This window comes from Ceratotherium simum, chromosome 15 (assembly GCF_057802395.1).
Source record: "Ceratotherium simum simum isolate JZ-2026a chromosome 15, ASM5780239v1, whole genome shotgun sequence".
In the NCBI taxonomy this organism is placed as follows: domain Eukaryota; kingdom Metazoa; phylum Chordata; class Mammalia; order Perissodactyla; family Rhinocerotidae; genus Ceratotherium; species Ceratotherium simum.
Window position 1 is genome coordinate 10,959,588 of NC_141914.1, and position 27,547 is coordinate 10,987,134.

Below are 27,547 nucleotides of genomic sequence, written 5' to 3' on the forward strand. Positions count from 1 at the left end.
ACGGGGGTGGGGGGTGGGGTAGGGGAAAGATGATAGGGAGGCATGGTGCTTGTTTTAACTCTAATATCGGCCTAGTCCTATCCATGGCTCTTCTAGAGAGACAGAGTGCGTCTAGTATGCTAAGTTTCTGAGAAGTCCTGTAGTAAATGAATCTGTTTAACATGTGAAATTATTTGACTGTGAACCCTTTGGTTGTTGTTACATGGAACACAGTGAGCTATGATACCCTATCTGTGACAGGTTTTAAGGAATGAGGAATTGATACAATTCAAGAGTTTCTGGATGTTTCAAACATTAGAACTTTTCCTATGATGGTGTAAGGGTTTCTGGTATATATAATAGCCTTACATGATTATTTTATAAGTAGTTTTAAAATGAATGAAAATCATTGCAGATTGGACCCTCTGCAGTTTGCATACAGAGTTAGAGAAGGGAAATAATGATATTCATAATAATTTCTTACCTGTGTATAATAGGTTACAGAACTTTGACAAATATTTAATTTGATATAGGAAGGGAATGCGAAAATGGGAACTTGGCTTTTTCTGGTGGTAGCATAATAATTTTACTATGTAATGGTAGGCAAATGCCTCTACTTAAGATTAATTTTAAGAATCATTCTAGAGCGAAAGAATGCAGATGCTGTAGGGAGGTTAACAGTTGTATCCCAGGAGTTTTCTAATGTACCCCACCTGAGGTCATATTCCCTATACAGTGACATGGCATTATTGTCTCCTAAGCCTTCTAGAAAATCACTAGGCACATGGAACTCCTCAGCCAATATTGGTTTGAATAACCCCACAGGTATTATAAAACATTGCTACCAGACCTGTAATAAAACATTGCTACCAGACCTGTGTGGATTAAGATGATTTAGAAATCTAAGAGTATGTAAACAGTGCTTAGTTTGATAGTTTATAGTTCCTCAAGACTGGGGGAAAGGAACATTCTTAGACATCTGTGGATTCAGAGAAACTTAGGCATAAATCCTAGTTGTGGTGCTTCTTAATTGAAAGGGTTTGGGCAATTATTTAACCTCTCTGAAACTTTTTCTCCTCTTAATATGGAATAATGACCTCTATCTTGTGAGACTGTGATAATTAAATGAGGTAATTATGTCAAGTGCCTGATACAATGCCTGGTACATGAGAAGCACTCAAAAAATGGTAGTTTTTAAAAAAAGAAAAATGTGATCAAAGTTCAGGAATCTTGAATGCACTGTAAAATACTGTTAATAGACACCTGACAGTGTATGGATGTCTAAAATGTAGATATTTATAGATATCACATATTTATAGATAAACACGCACACACCTACCTCCAAGAGTTTTAAAAAATTAATCTGAATGCATAAGAACCTATGTATTCTTCTACAGTTCTACTGAAAATTGAAAGAGGCTTCATCCTTATCACTGAGAGAAAGGGTGAATCCTGTAGAAGTATTAGCCGCCCTCTGATCTAATAATTTACTTCTTGACATTGAGAATGTAGAAGTCCTAAGGACAGAGTGACTGCCAAATGTGGATACGTGGCCTTTGCTCTGAATATTAATGAAGTCAGCATCAAAGAAGTCAAATTTTATATAATCTTGAGGCAAGGTACGAGAACAAGAGATAGTGCCACTGGAATTTTCTTTGTTTTTCAAATACTGTTTGGTTTCAAAAGAATCAGCATTTCAATTTCAAGATTTTTATGTTGCTATTTTCCAATGAGGATTATTATGTAGACTCCATTGAGGACCTCTCTATGGCCGTTGTCCCCTCGTAGTCTCAGAATCAGGCACAACATGGCGATCTCTCTTATGGTTCAAAGCTGTATGCTATTTCTAAAGTGAAGTAATTGGTAAAATTTCATTTGTTTAATTTAGCATAACACATGTATATGAAAGTGATTTTTTTGAGTGAATTATTTTTCAAATCATTCCAAGCTCTTCTCTTTATAAATGGATCATCTTTGTAACTGTCATTTACTCATTCAGCAGGATTATCAGTAGAGTAAAATACTTCAAAAATATAAACTCTTCGTTTTTAGAGATTATGCAGTCTGCTTGGGCTGCCATAACAGAATACCACAGACTGGGTGGCTTAAACAACAGATATTTATTTTTTCACAGTTCTGGAAGCTAAAATCCATGATCAAAGTGTTGGCAAATTCTGTTTCTGGTTAGGTCTCTCTTCCTGGTTTGTAGACATCTGCTTTCTGCTGTGTCCTCACGTACACCCCCCCCTCCCCCCGCCCGGTGCGTGGGGCGGGGAGTGAGCTCTGATGTCTCTTCCTCTTCTTATAAGGACACCAGTTCCATCAGATAATAGCCCCTTATGACCTTACTTAACCCTCAGGGCCTCTCTCCAAATACAGTCAGTCACATTGGGGTTTGGAGCTTCATCCTATGAATTTGAGGGCTACCAATTCAGTCCATAACAGAGGTAATTGTTTTTTTGTACGAAAGAGTGAAGTGAAAGTTAAAAAAAAAAATACTTTCTATGAATCTATAAACAAGAAAATCTTGTTTATTATAGTCATCTAAGATTCTAAAAATATCTCTGGATCTTTGATGTGGGAGACATTTGAAATTACTGAATTCCACTTTGAAGTCACTATGCATGAAAATGAGTTTCTTACAAGTGAAGGAATCAAGTCTAAAAACTTGAAAATCAGAGTGATTTGTATAATGGCAGAATTTGTAACAATTTATTTCCATGGGTATTCGTTGGTTCTAGGAATAGAATGTATTTGAAAATTAGGTTGAGGAATATGACAATTACTTTTTTGGATTATATCTGTTTCTGCGTACTCTAATCTGTCAAGCCAATTCACATTTTTCAAGGCAGTATTCTTTTACTTTGTGAATCAATCATGAATTCAAACAGGGAAATGACATATACTTAAGATTTTGGTAAACAGAAAGAAGAGATTGTGTATTTGAAATAACGCCAACAGAAGTCCCAGAGTCTTAAATCTGTAATATCGACCTGTTATTTGTCCTGCCTCCTTCCCTCCCTCTGTTTTATCCCTTTTTCCCTTCTTTCCTCTCATATCAGCTCTCAAGTTTGGTACGTTGTTTGGATTTCTCCAGTAATAGTCTAAATGGAATTCCGTGAATGTCTGTATAGTACTTCTTTCTGCTGTACAGTAGTATACTTTTTCTATTGGGTAGTTAGTTGATGGATATTTGGGATTAGTGATGGGTAAACAGTGCATATACTTGTTGGACATTGATATAGACTCAGTTAACTCTTAGTTTTATCTTTGAACAATTTTTTTATGTGTGTATTCTCTGTCCCTAGAATAATTTCAATTTCTAGTGATTTGATGTCTATCTAAAAGAGAAAATATAATCAAAGGAAATAAACCTTTGAAACTTACTTTTGTCTAAAAATAATTTTAAATTGAGTTGTAGAATTTATCATTTCCTCTTGCGTGTTTATAGACTGAAGGCTAAGCTATAGAGCAGTCATCTCATTTTGTGGACGTCAGTTTAACTATTGAAAGGTATTTTAACTCTTCCGTCGATGTTTGATTTGTTTCCCCGTAAAGCTCTTTACAGAATTACTCAAACTCAAAAGCCTTATATATAATAAATTTTAGCACAGTATTTCTTCTCAACAGTAGGATCCATCTACTGATTGTGAAATCTGCTAGTTAAGGACAGCGTAAATAAAGTCAGGCATGACTTCATCTCATGCATCAATACTACTCTGAAAGGTGGTGGACAAATTATTTTTTAAATAAATTTTTCGATTTATTTAAACTAAAAGGAAAAAGAAAAAAAACAATAGTTCACCTATTTGTCCCACCCCCCAGTAATTTTATACTGGAGTCTGTATTCCTTCTGATCTCTATTATAGAAAAGTGTTTCCGCAGGAAAATAAACGGATCTAATGGGGCAAAATTTCTCATAACATTTCTCTTAGAATTTCCATGCATTTTAGTGTAAAATGTATATTGCATTTACTGGATATTCTGTACATACGTGTGTATCTATGAGTGTGTGCATGTTGTTTTTTCATATAACCTCCTCAATAAGCTGAGGGACTGAAGTTTACACTAGAGAGTCTGTTTTGTTTGTGGCTCTATCCCCAAAACCTAGACACTGTATCTGGTGCTTGGAAGCTGCTCGGTACACATTTGGTGAATGAGTATTCCAGGAGTTTCTATTGCATTAATCCTGTATTCCCTCGAACTTGTTGTTAAGCATCCCCTGGTCTACCTGAAGATAATTATTTTTCCCAGACTGAGTTCAGGGAGAGGAGTGTTCTTCAGAAATAGAAGTCTCTCTGTGCCTTTAAGTTTACAGTTAGTCCTACAATCAATAAATGTTAGCAGGCTTAAGAACTTAGAGTGAGCAGCAAAAAATTTCTGGGTACCTGTTGGCTCATTTGTAGTGTACACTGAGTCAACGAGGGTTTGTTAAGACTTGTAAGCCTTCTGCCAAGTGCTTCTCTGACGCGCCGTCAGCGGCCCTATGAGTGGGGCGCCTGGGAAGGTTGTGAGATTTAAGGTAGGCACATTGGCTTAGGCTGGGCTTAAAGAGATGCTATATGGTGCCTGGATTCAGTTAATAGGTGCCAGAAACGTTGACTAAAGTCCACTTTTAGGTGTTTTATTTTGGGGGTGGGTATTTTTAGAATATTCCTGTGAATAGGATATCTATGAAGATGGTAGGTAAGCATATTGTGTTTTGGTTTTATGTTGACTTTTATAACCTGCTAAGTTTAATTTGCAATTGTTCTGCCTCTGCCATGGTTATATTACTATTCTTAAAAAACAGATACATTATGTAATTATTTCAGGGTTCCTTAACATTTACTCTAAGACCATTTATTACCCGGTGTCTCTCCATGGCAGAAGTATTCTACTTCAGGTAATGTTTTAAGGTACTAAACATTACCCTAGGCACTTAGAGTGCACGGGCTTCTTAGAGAGCCAGCCGCGTGGGGAGGGACTGGCTTCTGAACAAGACTTAAATCATCAAAAGCTGCCATTTATGTGGTGAACACCATCCTAAGCGTTTTCAGTTATGCCACACTAATTACAATGAGGAATCGCCAGATTACAGAGATGTGAAACCTACAAAATGTGAGGTTGTGTCCATGTGCAGAGTAGTATATGCCCCTCCATCCATCCAGGCCCCACCTGGATAGACACATACATGAAACTCTGGCCATGCCCTCAGTATAGTTTTTGAATACCTACTCTGTTTTCAGCATTGTTGGAGTTACCAAGTCATCAAATAGGTGTATTATATTATACAAGAGACAACAGAGAAAAGTTTGAAATCAGCAGCCACTGTCAATCCCCTTTTTAAGTACCAAACCTCTTGCTGTAGCAATCATTTTGTCCTGCCGTGTGAGGGAGCACACAGCTCATCCCTCAGTTCATTTGGTGAAGTGAACGCTTAAATGGATGATAAAGTTTTCCTGTTTGAAAGTTTAGTTGTTCTGTTAAAATGATGGGTGTTGCCTTTGTTATTCACTGAGAGTTTCACTTTTTAGAGAACATAAGATAAATTTTTCTAATAAGGCTATTGTAATATATCTTGTTGATGGTAAAGGTGTCCCAGTTATGTCTCTCTTTATGAGTTTTTACTTAATCATCAAAATCGTAGAATTTTTTACCGATTATTTCTATTATAATGAAATATTTTATACATTTGAGTTTATAATGTGCCTGTGAAAAAAATATTTTAGAACTTTTACTTCCTAATACTTATCAACATCCACATTCTTGCCTCTAGATTGTCAACCGCATAATACTCACTATTGCTTCCTAAGATTGAGATGGATAGGCAGAAACTTAAAGGTTTCCTTATAGAAGACAGACTTAAATGGATCACTGGTCTTTTTTTTGAGCTGTAGCTTCATCTCAGAAATGGGCTGTGGAGTCGGATGGACCCAAGACAAGACTAAATCTAACTCAGCTGTTTTACTCTGATTGAGACGTGGGAAAGTGACATAGCTTTCTCTGTGAAATGGGATGAATACCGACCATGTAAGGTTGTTATGAGCATTAAAAGTGCTGAAGGGTACAATGCTAACCCAGCAGCACATGGCAAGGTTCTTAAGAAAATGTGTTTGTTCTCAAAATGGACAGTAGGTCAAAAGTGGCATTTGATTTTTTGCTGCTTAACTATTCCTTGAAATCGAATATCAAGCATGTTATCATCTCCAGCCCTGGGGTGTTCTAGTGGTTAAGATTCAGCATTCTCACCCCCTCGGCCTGGGCCCTGTTTCCCGGTCAGGGAACCCCACCACCCTTCTGTCAGTTGTCATACTGTGGCGGCTGCCTGTTGCTGTGATGCTGAAAGCTATGCCCCCAGGATTTCAAATACCAGCAGGGTCACCCACAGTGGACAGGTTTCAGCTGAGCTTCCAGACTAAGACAGACTAGGAAGAACGACCTGGCCACCCACTTCGAAAAAAATTGGCCGTGAAAACCCCGTGAATAGCAACAGAGCATTGTCTGATAGAACGCCAGAAGGTGGGAGGATGGCACAAGAAGACCAGGCAGGGTTCCACTCTGCTGTCCACAGGGTCGCTAGGAGTCGGGGCAGACTCCACAATACTAACAACAGATTGTCTCCCTTCACAAGGGAAATGTCCGCTTCAAATTGCACATGTTTATTATATTCAAAGTCTTTATTGAACACAGGATGGACTTGCTTTAAATCGTTAGGAAAGAATAACATTTTATATTGTTAGATATCTTAAAATATTTTCTATGCAACTATAAGTGATAGAAGTTTGATTTTAATTATACTTCCCAAATTAATTTTGAAATTTTATTGAAGCCTGATCAAAGCTCAAATATATAAAAGTATTAGATAAGTCATCTGTCATTCAGTGGATTATAGTTATTTTAGGAATATTATTGTTTCATACTATTAGTATTAACAAAATTATTACCCCAAACAAGTAAATTATTTAAGCATAATAGTAAATTTTTATAATCTACATAATTTTCTTCAAAGACTATTATTTTAACAAGACAAGAAGCTATATTATGAATTCTTAATGAATTTTAAAGTATGAGGGCTATTTTTGTAAATTGTTTATCTCAACCTGATAACCATAAAAAATTAAAACAATTTTAAACAGCTAATTCAGTCATGACCTTACTTTGCTATTTTATTCATAAACTGGAAAAGAAAAGCAAAATTTTTCTTCATTTTAGGTCAGTGGTTTAGCATTTCACAATTAATTGATCCAAGAGAAGAAAGTATTTTTATACATCTGCAGAAAGTATTACCTCTGTGAAAGTATTTACTCTCTAATAATTTTCATGCCCATGAGCGTGAACCAAAACAACTTGGTGTTTTGTCCCTGGTTTCAGTAACTTTTATTTGTCAGTTTTGAATATCTCTCTATAATTAACATATCTGAGCTTGTTTTGAAGATAATTTAGTACCATCTATGAAAATCTGTTGGTTCCTTCTAGAAGCTGCTCTGTAAGTGAGCATGTATGTATTAGGTGTTTGTGATCTTTTTGTAACAGTTTTTCCTTTTCCTAGTTGAATATAATGAACATTCTAAACCATAACAGCCATAGATTTTATAGACTTTAGTTATATACTTTTTCAATTATTAGCGTATATTGAAATTCTAAACGTTTCCGGCCCACCTATGAGTGTTTGTATTCTCTCTCCAGCTCTTTGCTATTCCTTTTTAGAACCTGAACTGCCTACAGTAATCTTACAGGAAAAATGTTTTGTTTAAAGATAAAGTAATATACTTTGTGTTCCTCTATTTGTTTATCTAAGAAATATTTACTAGAACTATTGTGTGCAATGTGTTGGACACTGTCACAGTCACGATAGGATAATAGAAGGCAAACTCTAATTAGGCAGAAAAAAGACAGACAAATAAATCTCATTAAGAGTTCTGAGGAAGATAGTAAATCCTGGGTCAGAACATCAATGAAGACTGCACAGAGGGGGACCTACAGGAGAAGGTGAACAGACCCTTTGGCCACTTGGATGGGATGTATGTCGGGGAAATGGGAAACTTGAGAGGGAGGCTAGTGTAAGAGGGCCTTGAGTGTCAAGGTGAATTTACTTTTTTTTCCCTTAAAGACAGGTAAACTACTGAAAATTTTTTGAGCAGATGATATAAATGGGATGGATTGGAAGGGAAAAGAGGTAGGCATTGGAAAGATTGGTTTTGGGTTTCAGATTGGAAACCTGAAACCTAAGTAAGAGGAAATTCATTAGCACTTCCGAGGGAAGAAGGAATTTGTTCTAATAGGGTTTGAGAGTTGTACAGGGGACCACCCCGGGAAACATGATGAAGGTTTTACCCTGTCTGGATGTAGCTTAAAATAATTTGGATTGTGGGGCTGGCCCCGTGGTATAGCGGTTAAGTGCTCGCGCTCCGCTGCTGGCGGCCCCGGGATGGGATCCTGGGCGTGCACCAACGCACCGCATGTCAGGCCATGCTGTGGCGGTGTCCCATATAAAGTGGAGGAAGACGGGCATGGATGTTAGCTCAGGGCCAGTCTTCCTCAGCAAAAAGAGGAGGATTGGCATGGATGTTAGCTCAGGGCTGATCTTCCTCACACACAAACAAAAATAATAATAATAATTTGGATTGAGGTATCTAACTCAGACAATCAAATAAGTCTTTTCCCAATTCGCAGAGTAAAAATTAATAGGTACTCATTTTTAAGGATTCCTTCAATGCAGATTTTCTCAAACACTTGTGTAGCCTGTGTGTCCGTCTGTGTGTCTTTAGTGATTGTAAATTTAGCTTTCACTGTGTTTCTCAAAGAATATAAGTCCTGTCCTGTCACCTGAACAAACTGCTAATCTATAGAAGTTGGCAATAGACTGAACTTGTGTAAAGGAGGTCATGATAGGGAGGAAGGCAGTGGGGGGTGTTGAAAAGGAAGCCAAAGATAGGTTTTTAATTTAAGTGTAGGTGTTCAGATAATACTCCTACGGGAAGTAGAGAGAGAGTAGTAGAATCTGATTTGTGGGAGGGGGAGGTGAAGTTTGGGATGGAATGGATTTGAAACAGATGATATTCATGTGATAATGTTGAGGCTGTAGTTAGAAATTTGAGGTGAGTTTGGAAGAGATTCAGGCTGAAGGTAGGTAGAGCTTAAGAGAGAAGTAGAGCTGAAACTTTGAAAATCAGTAAAAGTAGAAAATATGGCTAAGACAGAATTTTTGAAAACACCCATTCTTTGTTAAGAGAAGTCTAAAGGAAAGAAAAACAACAGATCTGTGGTGGGAGAAGCAATAGATTATAGTGCCAAGGAAGATGGGGAAGAGTTTTCAACAAAAATATTAAAAAATACAGAGACATCTAAATGCCTAAGAAAGGTGTTTGGGTTAGGGGATCCAGGTCCTGTGGAAAAAACAATTTTTGTAGAGTGGTCTTGGTGTATAATGTTTCCAATATTCTCCCTTTCATTGCCAGGTTCTTGATTTGCCTTTTAGCTGAAACTGTATGTTGAGCCACTGTCTTCCTGGAGTAATCTATAATGATTTATAAATCTACTCCTTGGGAGCCTAGAACTCATCTTCTATAAATGTAGTTTTAATATTTTTCTCTTTAGATATATTACTTTGGCTATTTCAAATCAAAACTTATCCAGGTGCTAATATCGTTTCCTCTAATGCACTGAAGTGACTTTCTGTAAAGTATCATCAGCAAACATACTTCCTAAATGTCTCACCCGTAGGACTTACATTTATTATAATTGGTGTTACAGAGGGATGATTAATGAACTCCCTGTCACTGCCAGCTCTTCTTTCATAAGTACAGTGATACTTTAATAAGGCCTGCTGTTTCAATAAAGATCCCTAGAAAGCTCTTGGAGTTGTGGGGCCACCTGCATATGAAGTTTCTAAGTTAGAATCAGATACGCAGCCTCGCAGCCTCTTTTGTTTCCATCTGCAGAGAAGGTTATATCAGTGTATAGGACTCACACCAAGTAGTAATAATGATTATGATGGTAACAACGGCAATTGTTATTATTTGCATTTTATGTGCTAATTTCTCCATGTGTATATGTGTGTGTGCTGTCTTTTTTTCTACTCTTCGCAATGACCCTTGGATATAGGTTTCCCATTTTATACGAGACAACTGAGGCTCAGAACATTTAAAATTGTCTGAGCTTCTTGGCTAATTAAAAACAGAGCCAGGATTCGAATCAGCTCTTTCTGACTTTCCAAGACCATGTTCTGTACATGGCCCAGGCAGTTGTATGATATTTGAAATTTGAGCTCCGACGTCCTTGATGGCAACTACTCACTCCAGTTGGGAGCTTAATGCCTTGTGACTTTCTTATCCTTTTTCTCCAACTAGGGGAGAATAAGATCACTTTCATTTGTTTAAACATATTGCCATTTGCCATTGTTGATTGTTAGATATTTTTCTGTATATTTAATACAGTTATATATATATTTAATCTTCACATCAGCTCTATGAGAGGTACGTGTATTTCCCCCCAACATTTTATGAAACTTTCAAACATACAGCATTATACACTCATATATTCATCACGTAGTCTTGATCATTAACATTTTACTGTACTTATTTTATTACATATCTATAATCTGTCCATCCATCATCAATTCATTTTTGATGCATTTCAAAGTAAAGACATCACAACATCTCTAAATACTTCAGCATGTATATTATTGACTATAGTTAATATTTACAACTTTTCTTTTGCCGTGAAATTTAAATTCAGTGAAATGCATAAATCTTAAATGTACAGTCTCTGAGTTTTAATAAATGCATACACCTGTGTAACCCAAATACCTATCAAGATATAAAGCATCACTATCGGTAGGTGTCTCTTTTTATTCCCGTTTTGTAGATGAGGAAACTGAAGCACAGACAGGTTAATTAATCAGCCTAAGGTCACCCTGCTAATAGTGGCAGAGCTGAAATTCAGACTCCGGCGGTCTGGCTGCCAGGTGTGTCTCCTGACCACACCTCCATACTGCCTGTGGACTCTCCTCACATGTCCAGGTATCCTTCCACATTCACGTGTACAAATGTTATGTTTATTTTTTAACATAAGCATGTAGACACAGAAGTGGTATGCTTGGGATCAGTGAGAGTAGAAAGGATGTTCTAGAAATGCATCGGTTCCTTGCAAAAGGTTTATGGCTAGAGAAACTAAGAGGGAAAGAAGTTCCCTTCATCGAAATGCTAGGGTGAATCTCTGTGTAATAACTGTCTTAAGTGGATCCTTGATTAATGTTTTCACCTAGAAGTGACAGTCAGTTTCCTAGTGATGACACTGAGGTTCAGGAAAATCCTAAAGTGCCACTTGAACAATTAAGGGTAAGTGATATTCAGTATAGTTTTGTATTAAGCATATTTTTGCTTTATTATAATTAGTAGAAAGTTGTTCATCTACGTGTGGTATATATAGTACCACTCATCCTGATACCTCAGTCTCCAAAATAATAGAATTAACCAATTTGGGATTTATATTTATGAAATTTTGAAAGTTTTTAACAAAGAAACTGAATGGAATTCTTTGAGATTTCGAAATAGATTGCATAAAAATATGAATACAGAGTGGAATAGATATTAATTTTTTTTCTTCTGTTTGCAGTACTTAGGTGTACCATCCCTATGAAAAGAAATTGTGTCTCTTTCCTCATTGTGTTCATACCACATGCTGTATCTTAAAAGTTGACTGGCACTCTTCACTACTCAAATGATGAAAAAGCAACCATCATTTGTTATATTAAAAAAAAAAACCTAATTATTGCTCAAAAAGCAATTAAAAAAATAAATAAAAGCGTATAGTTAGCAAAACCTAACCAGTCACTAGAGGGCAGAGCAGAGCAATACTTTAGGCCTTATGTGAGAAATTCTGTTTTAAAAATTGTTGAACGTGGAAAAATATATTGATGCACAGTTGAATAGAAATTTCTTTGTATTCTTATTATCTTGTCTTGCTATGAAATCCAATAACATGCTTACACTTGTATCAAAGGAGCTTTCTGGCAATTACATTGATTGCTTCCAAAATGGCATGATTATTTAGAAGAATATAAATATCCCTCAAGAGAAAATACTAATGCTTACAAAGAGTGGTGCATTAAGTCATTCCTACCATATATAGTACCCTGAAATTGAATTGCAATGTAGACTTTAGGTGAGACCTTATGAGAGAAGAAGTTGGAAACAAGTTTACTAGTATTTAGATCTAAGAATTCATTGAAATGTGGAGCATCTTGTGATCTTCCTGCTGAAATTTGTTGATTCATTAAGACTTTGAGGGGACCAGCCCTGTGGCCTAGTGGTTAAGTCCAGCGCACTACGCTTCAGTGGCCCAGGTTCATGAGTTCAGATCCCGGGCCCAGACCTACAGCTATGCTGTGGTGGTGACCCACATACAAAATAGAGGAAGATTGGCACAGATGTTAGCTAAAGGCAAATCTTCCTCAGCAAAAAAAAAAAAAAAAAAAAAAAGACTTTGAAATTACAAAGTTGTGAGAGCAGTGAACTAACTCCAGCTCCTATTTTAAATGTTAAAATTTTGTTGAGTGGCTGTTCACTAAATTTCATTTCTGTTTGAAATTTTCTATCATTCTGATATATTTTGATTTATTTTTTTCTGATAGTTTTTTTTTTTTTTTTTTTGTGAGGAGGACCAGCCCTGAGCTAACATCCAATGCCAATCCTCCTCTTTTTTGCTGAGGAAGACTGGCCCTGGGCTAACATCCATGCCCATCTTCCTCTACTTTATATGGGACGCTGCCACAGCATGGCTTGACAAGCGGTGCGTTGGTGTGCACCTGGGATCCGAACCGGCGAACCCCGCGGCCGCCGCAGCGGAGCACATGCGCTTAACCGCTTGCGCCACTGGGCCGGCCCCTCTGATAGATTTTTAAACTAAATGGAGCCCTGAGGTAACGTATCCTAGTGAGTAACCTGAAGAGTTCAGTGTCTCAAAGATAGAAAATTTTATACTGAATGTGTAGTTTGAATTTTATTTTACAAAAACAGTTTGGATTTATATATGATTTATTTCCAGTAGAGAACATAGAATATCAGAAAAAGCCCTGGATTTTGGAATTGGACGATTTGGGGCCCCAGTTATCATGTTCTCGCTTGTGACCTTGGGCAATTCACATTACCTCTCTGAAGTAACCATTTTCTGAACTGGAGAATTGGAAAACTATTTCCTTATTTACAGCTGGTTGTTCTGAGGATTGTGTTTATGTCTTTGTTTGTGTATCTCCAATGATGACAGCGTGTAAAGATGAATGTTAATAGATAAAGATATAAGCTCAGGAAAATCTTAGAAATAACTTTGAAATGGTTGATTATACCATAAATTTAGAAACACGAGGGAACCTATTTACTTGAGTAAGTAGTACCCAAGAATGTGGTTTCCAAACCAAAGCCCAAGTTCAGACTGCTGACTTCCTCTCTGTCTCTGAGTGTCTCTGGCTGCTGAAATCTCTCTATAACTCCAGACTCTGCTCCTCTCAGTCTGTATTCTGTCCTCTGTTGATTTCCATGTTCCTCTCTCTGTTTCTCCTGACTGTCTTTGGTCTCTCTCTGTGTCTTTCTTGTCCCAGGCACCCTCGGGAAGACCCCACGCCTCTATCAGTACCTGCTGTCATCTCCAGCATGTTTATAGATGTGGAGGATTCACTGGGATATTGAGAAATACCAGAGGCGAATTGTTCCACTGTAGTAAGTCAATCAGCATTTATTAAGTGACTACTGTTTAAAGAGCACAGTTGGTGGCGCTTTGGGTAAAGAAGAATGAGTTAGGGCATAGCTAAACTCTTTTCAGTGGTTCTTACAGGCTGGACGCGCATGCAAATGAAAACAACAAAATAAAAAGCTGACAGTCTTATAAATGAGTTGTGTTGTGTGTGTGCTGAAGAGGCCCAGAGTTAACGGAGTAGAGAAAACCAGGTGGTATTAATCAGGTTTCCTGCATGAGTTTAAAATTAGGTTTTGCAGCATGATTGGAAGCAAGATGAGGAAAGAGAGGGTGGAGGTGAGTAATTTCTGTGGGGCTTGGCAAGCCTGCCCACTTGCCTGTGGGTGAATCCCTGATGGGAGGGTAGTGAAATCAGAGTGCGAAGTTTCAGCCTACCAACAGCTAACTTTGCTTAAACTTCCTGTCTCAGAGAAATTCAGGTTATGGAAAGAAGTACAGCCACGTCGAGACTTTCCATAAGCACATGATTGATATCTGTTGCCAGTTTTAGAATTTATAGAGTTTCGGGGTAAATTGTGATAATGAAGTAATAAAGAGGTACTGTGACATAAAATTAATGCAAGCTATTAGAATGTGATCTCGGGATGCATTTTCAATGCTAAGGCGCATTGAAGTAGGAAACTGCGGTATAACAAGTCGGTTTTGTTTTTATGTTGGAAATTTATTTTTGCTGTTCTATTTTAGACAAGTCCTACCTACAGACACCCCATGGTTTTCAAAATTGGATCTGGCTTGAACCCCATCTCTCCTAGCTGTGTGACAGTGGGTAATCTACACAACAGAACCTCAGTTTCCTCATATGCAAACTAAGGATGAAAATATTTACCTCAAAGAGTTATTGTGTGAATTAAAAGAGATAATTTTATAAAGTCCTGAGTGCCTGCTAGATACTTGTTACTTGCAGATACTTAAAAAGTACCTTTAAAATAGTTTAAGTATAGTCTTATGTCTGAGAGCTTTTTAAAAATAGAAGTAACCCCATAGCATTTAGAAAATGCTATATGTACGAGGAATATTTACAACATGTGAATAAGATACAAAGAATAACATTAACATGAGTAACTGAGTACCTAACACTAACTTAGCAAGTAGAACTGAGCCTAGCCCAGATTCCGTCATCTCCCTCTATCCCCACCACAATCCTGAATGTCGAGTTTATTACTTCCTTGTTTTTCTTTATAGTTTTTTCACATATTTATGTATCCCCTATATTGTTTTGCTTGTTTTTGAATTTATATATAAATAATATAAAACTATATGTTTTATATAACATATAAACATAAAAAACACCTATTTTTGCTGCTCAACATCACGTTTGAGAGAGTTATCCTTGCTTATACTTGTAATTCATTTACGGTAACAGCTGTATTTTACCACAATTTATTTGTCCACTTTCTTTTGATGGCTACTTAGATTGTTTCCAGTTTTTGTGTTATTAAAGATAGAGCTGTCCTGTCCATGCCTCTTTGTGAACATATGATTTCTCTAGCGTATATGTTCAGGAGTAGAACTGCTGGGTTGTAGGGCGTGCCCAATTTCAAACTCTATACGATAATGGCAAATGGATTTCCGTAAACTTGTTACGTTTTATACTCCTTTGAGCCGAATGTAAGTGTTCCCGCTCTATATCTCCCATAGTTCTTTAAAATTACTAGATTTTTGTTTAAAGAATTTTGTCAGTTGCCTATAACACCATTGTAACAAAATCCTGATGACCTTTACTTTTTAAAAATTAGTTTCATCCTTTGCATCAGCCTCTTTAATTTCTCTCAGTTTTCCAATTGTCACTTACACCTTTTCTCAAACTCAGTTAGGTCCAGACATTCTGAAAGAGCTGGCTGTGTTTGCTAGTTAAGTTTTTTCTCCCAAGAAAACCACATCATAATAATGTAATGTTCTCTTATGTTAAATAAAAATCGTCAGCTGTTCCTGACCTCTGAAGACAGTTTGAGCAGAGAAATGTGCACATCTTTCACTGATCTTCTTTTTCGCTAATGGGAGCTGAGATGGAGAAAGAGTGACCCACAGAGGACTGTCTGCAGGCTGCAGTGACTTCACCTGTGTTTTGTTCTGTGTCGCGAAAGTCCCAGAAGCTTCAGTAAATGACTCAATTTGTATTTTCTGCTCTTCCCCTTTCTGCCCTACACCCACTTCTGTTTTTCTCAGCCAGTGATTCTTCTGATAGCTGATTATACTTGTATGCTCCATTCCAATTTTCATATCTCAGTTCCTCCTAACCTCATCCTCTGTACTTGGTGGTCCATAATTTTAGTTGATTGATCTCAGTATTTTGCCTGTTGTCAAACTTGTTGCCACTATCTGCCACATTCATTTTCTGAGGTTTTCCGGGGAAGCATACCAGGATCTAGCCTAGTGCCTAGTACGTACTATTCAGTAGACGTTTGTTGAATGAAGAAAGGAAAGATGTCAGTGCAATAAGCACAGAAATGCCTCTTCCCTGCTCAGCAATAATAATTTCCCTAAAAGCTATGGGCAAAAATCACACGTACTATAAACAGTTCTGCCTGTGGGTAGGGTTGTAAACCAGAAGCAGTCACTTCTTCTGGAGCTTCACTCTGTTTTTTGCAAAATGAGAGTGGTAGACAAGTGATCTGTAAGTTGCCTTTTGACTCCAACATTTTGTACTCTATCTTCAACTGAGCTGAAACATGGTTTCTCACTGGGTGTCTGGGCACCACCTCCAGAGCCTGAATCCATCTACCTTCCCGGGCTTCAGGCCCATAACTGTGTCACAGTGACCTCCAGTTATTCTCGCTCATAACCCCAGCAAGTGAGGCATACATCGAGCTTCCTTTCCTCTCTTTGTTGCTTAGGGTTGATTTGTTCTAGAGAAAGAATATGGTTATCCGTCTTTTGCGAAAGTGTAATGAATGTCTTTGGCTTCCCAATTTCATTCACCAGGCAACCCAGACATTGTTCAGTGTAAAACCTTGAGTTCTGCCCTCTTTCTCCTCCCCCAGCCTCACACCTATGACCAGGGCGGGTCGTCCTACCCTTTGTTACTTGCTGTGCAACTTAACCCTATGTCTTTTCTCACATTCCAGCTGCCATCTTGGAGTCAGAGTTGATTTTTACTGTTGGCCCTTTCTTGGAGTCTATGGGTCTATCTGCATCTGGTGCTGGAGGCAAGTTGCCCATTCCTTTCTCCCGTGGTTTCTCTGCTAGGGACTCCTCAACTCCAGGTGACAGTGAGTGACGGCTGGAACCCCTTCCCGTGCTTCCTGCCCTGTCTTCCTCTAACTGGTGCAGGGACTCCTGCTCTAAGATGGATTAGCGCTACAACCACTTTCAAGGCGTTATCTGACTCTTGGGATTCCCAGGTGACTGACATTTCCTAAACCTGTTCCTTGTGCAGAATTCATTTTTTGAGCCCCTCTGAACTCTGGATTAAATGCAGAAGGTGCCAGAGAGCAGACTACAAGGAGCAAGGGACACAAACTCTGTCTTAACTTTCTGTCAGTTGTCAGCACTGCCCAGTCACTCCTGAAGGTCCTGGCCACAGGGTGGTGTATTTGACAACCAAGGTTAAGTAGGCTTTTTCTGACTTTTATTCAGGATCGCAAAATAATCTAATCTTGTCATGATGTTATGAATCTGCTGTGTGAAAATCCTAAGTAAGTCTGGCAAATTTTAGGCTAAAAAGAGAATGAGGCAAGAGAAGAATTTTGTAACCAAAAAATGAGAAAGGGGGAAAACTTCTTTAATGAAGGATTTATTTTTAGTAACATTAAATTAATTCTAAATTAAATTTGGAATTTCAAAAATCTTTGTAGTTTTTTTTTTAATGTTAAAAATTACTTATTATTGAAAGCCCAGCTGTTAACCTCCTACCTCCAGCCTCCATACACATAAAAGAGCCAAGATTTACTGGGCTTTCCAGCCATGAAGAACAAGAAGCCAGCCTATCTGAGATAATTCACCCCTCCTAACTGCTTACTTGACAAAACTCTACAAAAACATATTATGCCAAATGTTCTCTTCTCGGAAGAAGCAGTTAATACCATCCTATCTAGAAGAACAGATTACTTTTTTTCCTCAGCAATGCAAGGGGAGAAACATCCTTTTATGCTTATAAGGGAAAAATGAGAGAAATTACCTGATATGAAAACTTTACTGATAGAAGAATGCTCACTCAAACCAGTCTTATATCGTGTTTTTGATCAATGTAAAAACCTTGACCTAAGTATTCACATTAATATTTTAACTTATCAGTGATAAAAGTCTCTTTTGTAGTACTAATTCACTTAGTATTTTATTAAATTAGACAGGCTTGAAAGTGCTTCAGAAAACCTACAACACTCATTTAGTATTCTTATTTTAGTTTAATATCTTTTGAAAGAGAACGTATATTCTTTAATGATTAGGTTGCAGCAAATATTAAAAATAAACTATCCTGTTAATAAGTTGGATCATCCTTAAATATAGCAGAAAATTTATAAGTGTATATAAACATGTGATACAAAATTTTCCTTCAGAGGAAGCCAGAAAATGCATTTATTACAGACTTTGCATTGAGTGGTCTTAAATTGGAAGAGGAATTTTTAAATGCTAAATTAAGAACCAATTTTGAACTACATATTTAATTTTTGCTCTTGTTTTATATCTGTTATACAGCAAAGTTAGTAATACATCTAAAAGTAAGCTCACAGTTGAGCTTTATGTAATTTGTCATGTAATTATACAAAATATAGGTTTATCTACATTATTAAAAAGCATCTTATTAAAATAGTTCTGAATAACTTCATTCAAATTTAAGTGTTGCTGGAATAACGATATTCATTTTGTCTGGGAGTTTATATCTGGATAAGAAAACAGTGAAATGTTCAAATGGGTAATTTTGAGGAAAAAGAAGTGAGCAATGAATCTGTTTTCCTGAAGTATATTACCATTCATTATCTTAGCTGCGAAATCCACGTTTCTAAAAGGCTGACTAGATTTTATTAAATCTGAAAAGTAAATCACTGAGTCTTTTTTATAAAAACAATAGAGCAGAGAGTAGAGCGGCTGTGCTTTAGTATTAGTGTTTGTTTTGAAGGATTGGGAAGCTCACCTAGACATCATAATGTTGTTAAAGATCACTAAATATGGTTTTCTTGTGTGTATATGCCAAACTACTTTCTCCCACCAAATCTTACTCAGAATCTGTACTTTTTTTTGAGCTTAGCCAGTGGACACTACTCCCTTTCCCGGTGCTGGCCAAGCACCGTGTCTCCTTTGAATGATGGCATCATTGCCCTTAGGTGAAGGTCTGTTTTGAGCTTAGAGGACTCTTGGCTGCTGTTTTCATCCATTTATAGTTATTTGCTGTTACTTAACCCTTACACTGGGTAGATGGCAATGCTCCTTTCTGTGCGCCTCAAGCTGCCCTGTAAACACAGGGTTTGTGTTCATCAGTTAGTAACCTGCCAACTGCTGAGATCCAGTCTGGCCCTGGAGAAGCTGGCGTTCTGGAACTCTTGAGTCAGAGAACTTCTAGATCTCAGTGCCAGGGCGAGAGTGGGTCTGATTTTCACTGAATGGAGTCGTCCAGTCAGCTGTTCTCTCGGGATTAAAGCTCATCAAGACAGCCTTTCTTCTGCTGTTACTGGAGCTTACTCAAGGACTGATTTGAGTACGTTTCTTTTTCCTTCAAACTTTTCAAAATGTGCCAGAGATTTTTGTTGATTTCTTTGAAACTGTTTGCATTTAAATGATTTCAAAGACGGTGTTCATGAATAGATTCTGGCTTGTTTACTCTTTGTACTTAGTAAGGATGTGGAATTGTGGTGGGATCGTGTTCTCTTATTTCTTCCTTTACATTTTTCTGAGGACTTCAAAGACCAATAAGGGATATCTCCCTTCCTCACCCCTTCTCCATTGAGAGTTTACAGTTATGGGGAGGATGAACCGTGGACAAGTTTAACTTGTAAGATTTAAATCTATGATTTTCAGTGGGGGACTTCACATTTAAGACTCTCTGTAAATAAGAGGCTACTGATGATGACGATGTGGACATGTCTAGAGTGGAGGTGAAAACATAAGAGGCTAAGAGTCATGGGTTTAAAATAATCATTCGAGATGATAATAGGAGAGGGTCACAAGGAGGTTTATGGCTCTTGCTGTAGGGGATTAAGACATTTGGAGGAAGGAAATGTCATTTTGCTCAGGATCATGTTTGACCTGCGTGGAGAGGAGCAGAGAAGGGGATTTTAAATAAGGGATCTCTGGGCAAACAATAAGGGGCAAGAAAGTACCCCAGTGCAAGGAGCTGGGCCTTAACTATACCTTCCAGGATATAGAGGAGGGCAAAGGAAGTCTGGGGCCAGATTTTCAGTGTGTGTGTGCATGCCAGGGGGTGGGGTAAGGCAGGGAGGGCACAGTAAAGATGTGGAATGCCAATCTAAGGAATTAAATTCTGAGAGTGGAGTGGGAGATGCCATGGAGGAGTTTGGATTCAGAAAATAAAAGGCTTGAAGCGTGATTCTGAGTAAATCTACTGATAGAAGTTCCTTTGGAAATGGAAATTACCCGCTTAGAAGCTACTGTAATCATCTCTTGGGATTAGGCGGTGCCAAAGGGGTTTGAAGAAGGAAGAAAACGCGTTCATTCATGCTTGGATTATTTTTTGTAAATATTGAAGACAGCATATGTGAAGTGCTCTAAAAGGGGTTTTCCATATTATCTATTTCCATTCTTACCATCCTGTGCACTAGGTACTAGCCTGCTTTTATATGATGAGTGAACAGAGGCCCTTAAATGAGACAACCAGTAGTGGTAACATTTCATAGCCAGTTCCATCTGACTGCCAAGTACCAGCCTTTCTAATCCTTTGCTCTGACTGATGAAGCATGGAAATGGAGAACAGATGAACTTTTTATCCCGTATTTGATTTGTCATATATTCCTTCCTTAGGAGTTATTAAATGGATCAAAATTAGGACTATATTCATGCGTACTCTTATATACATAATTGCGTGTATATCAGTATACCTGAGTTTGAGTTTGATACAGATGTTATATATTAGACTTAGCTCAGTCACAGCATTCGAGAAAATGCTCTTTTCTGATAATTTAGAGAAAAATGTCAGTTGACAAAATTTGAGACTATATATTTTATCTCAATTTAGAACAAATAAGACTTCCTACCAAATACAGTCAAGCGCCACATAACAACATTTCAAAGGTCAGCGATGGACCATCTATACAATGGTGGTCCCGTGAGATTGGTACCATATAGCCTAGGTGTGTAGTAGGCTGTACCATCTGGGTTTGTATAAGTACACTCTATGATGTTTGCATAATGACGAAATCACCTGACGCATTTCTTAGAATGTATCCCCATCATTAAGCAACGCATGACTAGTAATTTTAGTATGTAAGAAATGAAATCAGTGTCCTAGTTTCCTAGAATAAAAATTACAGGATAAACTGGAATGTTTGGAAAAGAAGAATTTTGATTAATTTAATTTTCTTATTCCTTGAAAGTTAGCTAGAAAACTTTTGTGTGTGTGTGAGGAAGATTGGCCCTGAGCTAACATCTATTGCCAATCTTCTTCTTTTTGCTGAGGAAGACTGGCCCTGAGCTAACAAACGTGCCCATCCTCTTCTATTTTGTATGTGGGATGCCGCCACAGCATGGCTTGATGAGCAGTGCATAGGTCTGCACCCGGGATCCGAACCTGTGAACCCCAGGCCGCCAATGCAGAGCATGCAAACTTAACCACAAAGCCACTGGGCCGGCCTCAGCTAGAAAACTTTTAATTTTAGTATTTGTAGATCATTGCTGAATGTTAGTACACAACTGAATTTCTTATTGATAGTAGAGTGAAGCCTATTTTTTAATGGGAGGATGATCTTGATGTCATCATTCCAATGATTAATAATCATTGTACAATTTTAAAAATATATACTATGTATAAGAGGTTGGAGATTTGAAGAAGTGGATACTGATATCCAATGAATTGTCCCCTACCATTACCAACAACCTCTTCACCTCCTACCTGAGACTTTCTGGGAGGTTTTTTTTAAAATTGTCATTAGCTTGTTTTTATAATTTGTCACTTTTTCCTAAAAGCAGTTTCCCCCAAAATGTAGTTAATGGAGGAATATCTATTAGTATGTTCTGGTTAAGTGAGATTTACGTATATATTTCGGATTGCTGTTTTATCCTCAAACTGAGCTAAATGGAGGCCTTTCTTGTGGGAACATTTTTTGGGGGATCCTGATTTTTATTTCTCTTTGTATAACGTGCATTTTCTTCAGCAAAAATAGTTGTAGGTTCGCAAACAAGAAGCAGCTGTCGGAAATATGTTCATTGACTCAGCTGAGTGTCTGCAGTTGCCCAACAAAAGTTATTTGATTTGGGTAGTGTAAAGAAATAAAAATAAGCATTCAGATTAGATTTTGGCTGCTGTAATAAGAACTCTGTCTGTAACTTGAAGTCTTGAAATCTACATGTAGTGTAATCTTACGTTGAAATTTGGAGAGATTTGAACCTAAGCACCATTGAGACTGTTAATAAGAGAGCTTAAGTATAGCATGCTTACTGTTTATTCTGCGTGATTTCTTTGATCCTCAAAGGAAAACGTTGAATCTTCATCTCAAGATTGACCTGACAAGGGATACATCTCAATATTGTTCACAAGATGAAAAAAAAAATTGTAATTTTATGTGTGTGTTATTTGGTGAAAAGCGCTGAATACTTTAGTTCACCGAAGAAAATCGATCCAAAGAATGAAATGGACAAAGCCATAAGCATATTGAGAATGATGTCCCAAAAGACTTTTAAGAACTGTAAAATTGAGTGCAGTGGTATAAAACAATTCACACATTTTATTAGGTCTGTATAGGACTGCAAACTGATTGTCTCCTTGAGAGAGTGTTGCTGTAAATATTTAGGGAGAAAAAGAGTGTTGATAAGTCTCTGGCATAACTAAATATTCACAATGGAAGAGTGTATTAAAAGAATAAATTTTATTGCATTTAGAAATCCAGGGTAATTTTATGATTCTGTTTTCCAAGATCCTTTTCTTGAAAATCATATATCTTCAGAGTTTCTCCTTGTAACTGTTCATCCCTGATAGGTACAGAAGGATTAATATGGTTGGGAAAAGTTCTAAACACCAAATTATGACCATTGATAAAACTCATTATTAAAACTTGGTAAATTGGAAATGCTAGCTCCTGTTTGATGACTTTCAGAGGAAATGTAATCTTATGTCTGGAAGGTTGAATTGAGAATTAGAGCAGATGTCTTAGAGTCACCTGTGTGAGACCATAAGGATCTCTCTTCACCTTAGCTCCCCAAGTGTAAAATAAGTACATTAATTATTTTACATATTCTTGTATAACTCTTAGCACAGGTTATTTGAGAAAGATTGTTCTTATTCGGAAATCACAATTTGAAAAGTAAGTATTGGGAGGATTTGAACTGTTAGTAAAAAGGTCCTAGGTACTTTATAGACATATGATGCAAAGTGGTATGTTACATGAAAGGGGATCTAGGATAATATGACTTCAGTTTTCGAGCGTAGTTGAATGTGACATTTTGTGGAAAGAACCGAGGTTGAAAATGTTTGTAGTAGAGGTAGAAACTTCATAGAAGGTGTGCAGTGTTTTTGAATCTGTGTTGTGCTGTACCAACACCACTTCCTCAAGATAGCAGCCCCTTAGTATAAGGTGTGAATTATTTGGAGGTTAAAGTTGGGGATGGTATAAAAAGGCAGCTGGAACAGAAGAAGAATATAGACTATTGTATTTTTTTTTTTATTAAGTGCTGTATATAGTCTGTTGGAATATGGTGTGGTGAGTTAATTAAACCTTTCCAGGAGAATATTATGATCTTATGATAAATTTTCTCATAGAACTGAATGCCTTATTAGTTCTCATATACTGTTTTGTCTTTTTTTCAAGGTGCCTGGCAAAGCAGTGGATGCTTAGTACATTTATTTTGAATGTTAAATAACTCTTGGTTATTTTAATGGAATTAATGATGTTAATTTTAATGAAATGAAATTTTTATACTTTGTGAAAAGTATCAATGATTTGCTTTGTTGTTTTTTAAAAATATTAAGTGAGTAAACTTCAGTTGCCTTCAGAAATGTTACCTTCTTGACTTTCTCAATGATGAATGAAAATGAAAAATTAACCCCATGGATGGCTTTCCACTAGTCTTCGCTCTTTCACCTTGAAAAGTTCTGGGACCTTGAGCAGATTTCTTAATTTGGACCTGAATGTCCTCTTCTTTCAATGAGAGAGTTAAATTGGATAATCTTTAAAGTTTGTTCTAACTCTATAAATCTGTGATTTTGAATGAAGAACAAAAGAGGAGTTCAAAATAAGGCTAAGTATTCACAAATCAAGTTAGATGAGGTTCATAAGAGAAGGTGTTCCACATACAGTAAGTTTTTAGCAGAGTTTTGATGAGGAAGAAAAGAGAACAAGTTGGTAGAGAAAACATTCCTTAGAGTAGAAATGGTACAAGGATTGCATAGCAGTGAAACCTCTGTGGGCTGTAATGGTAATGAGAGTTGAGTAGAGCAAAGAGGTTTTCTTGGGGTAAGATAGTGAGTTTTCATATTCTGTGCCTAAAAGCTCAATTTCTGATAAAATGGCCATTTAAAATCTGTTTTTAATAAAGCTTTCTTCTACACTTCTTTCAACTCCAGCGTTTTCGCTGCGGTACCCACCCACTCCCCCCTGCCCGCCCCTCCAACCACAGGAATCATGTTATTCACTTCCTCTTCAACTGAGTTATATAGTTTCCTCACAGAATTCAGAGAGGATAGCCAAAAGTTTAAAAATCGTCAGGCTTTTGGAGAATGAAAATAATACTGATTAAGATGAAAGTGTGTCTCCATAATATGATTTTCCTTTTTACAAATTGCTCTTGATAAGAACAGATTATTAGTAAGAGCAATTTCCAAATTTTTTCTTAGAAATATCTCTTATTCAGGATAACATTTGTCTATATAAACTCTTCCAAAAATTAGCATAACATGACATGCAGAATTATTTTAAAAATTAAGGAGCCTGTTTGTTAGAAATACATTTCCTAATATCCAAAGATGTATCTTTTCTTCATTTGGAAGTTTCTTTTCATCTAAAAGACTCAGAACAGTATGTATGAAAGACGAGCTGTCTTCAGTGGCAGTCTTCAAGCATTTCATTTATGTTGGAGGACAGAAATGAACTGCTTTTTACAGTAGTATGACCACAAAATATAAAGTTAATTATTCTCCCTTTTGGGAAAAAAATGCATTCAAACTTCCATATGATGTAATTTGCCCGAAACCGTTAATAATACTCATGATGATACGTTTTTCAAGGGGAAAGAGCCTTTAAGTAAATCATCTGTAATGCCTTAAAAGTTGGAAATAAGTGTAAGAGAAGCCTAAGAGGAGGCATTCACATGTAAATATCTTGAAAACTCTCAGACTAAATCGTATTAAAAACTTTGGCTGTTGATTCTTGAAATAAGTGACAGTAATGCCTTTGATCCAGAAAGGTGTATGTGAATGGTCTTTCAAACACACACATTGTGTACTTCCTAAGTCTCTGTCTCACTACCCTTTTAATTTTTCACAAATTGTTCCAAGGTTATCATGATAATGTAAAAAGATCTCCTTTGTGGTAATTTTAAAGGTATATCATTTTGAAAGTTCCAGATTGGAAACCTTTGCACTAGTAATGACTTTGGGACTCCTGACATTGAGCTGGATGACTGATCCCAGTGTGCTGCTGCCAGGGAAAGGGAAGACATTGAGGCGTGCGCGGCGTCGGGTTGCTTTGCCTCCCTCCCGTCCCCTGGCAGCCGTTGCAGCCTGGCGGCCGCAGTCCCAAATCTGTGCACTTGCACGTTTGAAAGCCGCTTTTCTTAGGCTCCCACAGCAGTTTGTATAGAGGAGGAGCCAAAGTAAGATGTCCAGAGAGACCTTCTCAAAAGCAATTCACTTACAACCTACAAAGAACCCCTTTTAGATCTGGTCCTGTCGCTGCCCGCCTCAGACTTCTGTTCAAGCCTTTGCTGAAGAAGTAGCGTTAGGACAGGCCTGATAAGTTTTGTTGGGTTGAAATCTGTTGTAGAGCATTTTTAAGAAATAGAGTCTTGGAATAATTTAGAGCCAGAGGGGCCTCTCCAGGCCCAGATGGAAGGAACCGGAGACCTAGACGGGAGGTGATGTGGCCATGCCCCTGCCTAGAGTCAGTATTTGAATCCAGGTTCGAAGACTTCCACTTATGTGTGTGTTCACTGTGTCAGAAATGTGGTCCTATGAGTAGTAAGAAATACGTAGCAAAATAATAACAAAAGGGACTTTTTTAACCGTGGCTTAAAAGTTAAATGGAAGTGTCAGTTGCCCCAAAACTGACTGGAAGACACAGATAAAAATTTCAGGCCCTGGAAATTGGAACTGATTCAGAGCTGAACGAATGTGTGGTGTGTGTATACCTCTCTGTGAGAGGATGAGAAGTAAAGATGGCGGTTTGGAGGGAGGTCAGAGCTTTTCTTCTCCAGCACTGAAGGTTAGCCTGTGACCCTGTGTATCGCCCATCCCTTTTTGAGCACCTGGGGAGGAGGTGGCGCCTCCTCAGCTAAGGGAAGCTCAAGGACAGTGTTGGTGGGAAGCAGAGCGGCTCCTCCTGCCCTCTCAGTGAACAAGAACGCTTCCCACCTTAGTCACTGCTGGGTCTGTTCCCTGCTCTCCATCCCCTCGTCGAAGTCACTGATGGAAATTGCTCCACAAGCTGCTTTGCCGCCTTCTCGCTATATTTTCTTTGATAATCATGAAGAAACTCACAGTTTTTAGAGCCCCATTTGCCTTTCATGCACAGCTGGGCAGCAGTTACCACATGGACCTTTTAGATTAAAAATGCAACTGTAATACCTAAGAAGAATTCACTGGATAGGTTCCATTTCTATTTGGGGAAGAAGAAAAAGGCAGTGGGATTTTGTGGAAAGGGTTCTAATTTTGTGATCAAGAAACCTGGACCTTAACTCTGCCACTAATTTGGTGAACTTGAGCTAACCTTTGATCCCTTTAGGTCTTGGTTTCCTCATCTGTAAATTGGAGGACACAGTGACCTCCAAAAAGACGGGATTTGTAGTCTCTATCAATTCTATAAAATGAAGCATTCATTTTTAAAAGAGCAGCTCCTTAAGCAGAAATTATTCTATAAATTAAATATGACACCCCAGAACAGCATTCAAGCATGCAGAATTTTCCTAAGGAAGCCAGCTACAACAGGTTGCAGGCAACTTTTTTCAAAGTCAAAACTTTTCGTTTCATTAGTGAGTAGGATGTTCTCCAAAGTGATGTTCTCCAGAATCATTTCTGTTTTACAATGTGGGAATATCTAGATTATTAGAAGCTTTTAAAAAATATTCTGAAGGCCAACTATCGAGTCTATAATTAGGAAAATGTAGGTAGATGGGAATCTTATCTGATTAAGTCTAGCCCTAAACTTTTATCTGTAGTATCGCAGACTAAAACTATAAATATTTGGTTGGATATCTCAGCCTTCTACTTTGCCTTGATTGTGTATTTATTGCACATTAGTTCTTTTCATTAATTTCCTTTTAATTGGTCATAACTTGTGTAACTGCCACCCCAATGGTAAGAGAGGGCCTTTGCAGCTTGCACTTGCAGGCACGTGGTACTCCTGTAAAGGCGTCGTGGAAACCTTACTGATTTCTAAATATTGATGTAGCTTATTACACCAAGTGAATTTGTTTTCATATAGTGTAGAGCTGCGGTAACAGTAGTTACTGTCCTGATGTAATGATGCTAATCTTTTATTATTATCACCCGAAGTGAATGATAAAGCACGTTTGTTAA

General features: G+C 37.6%; 1 protein-coding gene across 14 annotated transcripts in view; it reads left to right on the top strand.

The window, feature by feature from the left end:
- The window catches only part of BBX (BBX high mobility group box domain containing), a 260,883-nt gene that overhangs the window by 108,656 nt on the left and 124,680 nt on the right, over positions 1-27,547 (top strand). The window contains exon 1 of one of the 14 annotated variants that reach the window (XM_014792271.2): positions 13,593-13,676. The exons of the other annotated variants lie outside the window; for them this stretch is intronic. The gene's annotated coding sequence lies outside the window, so the exon portion shown is untranslated. Of the gene's footprint in view, positions 1-13,592; positions 13,677-27,547 lie in introns of those variants that run through there. 14 annotated transcript variants of the gene reach the window in all.